Below are 1,030 nucleotides of genomic sequence, written 5' to 3' on the forward strand. Positions count from 1 at the left end.
AGCCTCAGAATTTCATTATTATACCGTGGTGGATCTTTTGAAGCCTTAATCCACTTAGTAGGCAAATTGTCGCAGAGGTTTTATTTCTTCAAGGCTTAAGGAGCAATGTTTCTCTCTGCTCTGCGCCGCTATTCGTGGAAAGTGTCTGTCTGCTATCCTTCAGACGGGGCCATATTAGTGGGTGATCGCACCCCGACGTGTGGAAAATATCGTGGACCTGCATCAAGTGAATCCCTGATAGCAAACTACCTCTTTTCGTACAGGTCGTAGGTGGCGCAGTGGTTAGCACACTGGACTCGCATTCGGGAGGACGACGGTTCAATCCCGTCTCCGGCCATCCTGATTTAGGTTTTCCGTGATTTCCCTAAATCGTTTCAGGCAAATGCCGGGATGGTTCCTTTGAAAGGGCACGGCCGATTTCCTTCCCAATCCTTCCCCAACCCGAGCTTGCGCTCCGTCTCTAATGACCGCGTTGTCGACGGGACGTTAAACACTAACCACCACCACCACGTACAGGTCGTAGTAAAACTTTTTGTGATGGTCATCGCACGAGTGCGGGCTTGGAGGTTCTTCAGCTCTTCTCTCGTAATTAACATCTTCACATTTTACGTGGTATTAAGAGTGAAGCCCAGTGCCTCGACTGGTTTGGAGACGGAGTGTTCTTAGCACCCGGTACCACACTCCGTCAATAACCGAAAGAGCTGACAGCCCGCGTCTGGTTCATATTGTGCCGCATTGCTGGGCCGGCGGCCAGTGCATGATCTGACCACATGCCAGTCACATTCATTGTAGTGTACGTCTATTTCTGTTAAGCTTGTAATCTATTTTGTGCAATTTAGAATAAATCGAAAGATAACATGCATTTAATAAACAAAATGTGCAATAAATTAAATGATAATCTCAGAGAAAAAGGTACACAGTTTTTAATGAAGAAGTGTGTAACCATGAGTCGTTAGCAAGGTTCATTATAGAAAGGGCGACGGTTGGCGGAGGGAGGAGTGGGAGAAAGAGGCAGTGTACGTATATAAAG

General features: G+C 46.9%; 1 non-coding gene across 1 annotated transcript; it reads left to right on the forward strand.

The window, feature by feature from the left end:
- Positions 1-262: 262 nt before the first annotated feature.
- Positions 263-337, forward strand: Trnaa-cgc (transfer RNA alanine (anticodon CGC)). The gene has a single exon. It is a non-coding gene; the product is annotated as a tRNA-Ala (tRNA).
- Positions 338-1,030: the final 693 nt, after the last annotated feature.

This window comes from Schistocerca cancellata, chromosome 6, assembly GCF_023864275.1.
Source record: "Schistocerca cancellata isolate TAMUIC-IGC-003103 chromosome 6, iqSchCanc2.1, whole genome shotgun sequence".
In the NCBI taxonomy this organism is placed as follows: domain Eukaryota; kingdom Metazoa; phylum Arthropoda; class Insecta; order Orthoptera; family Acrididae; genus Schistocerca; species Schistocerca cancellata.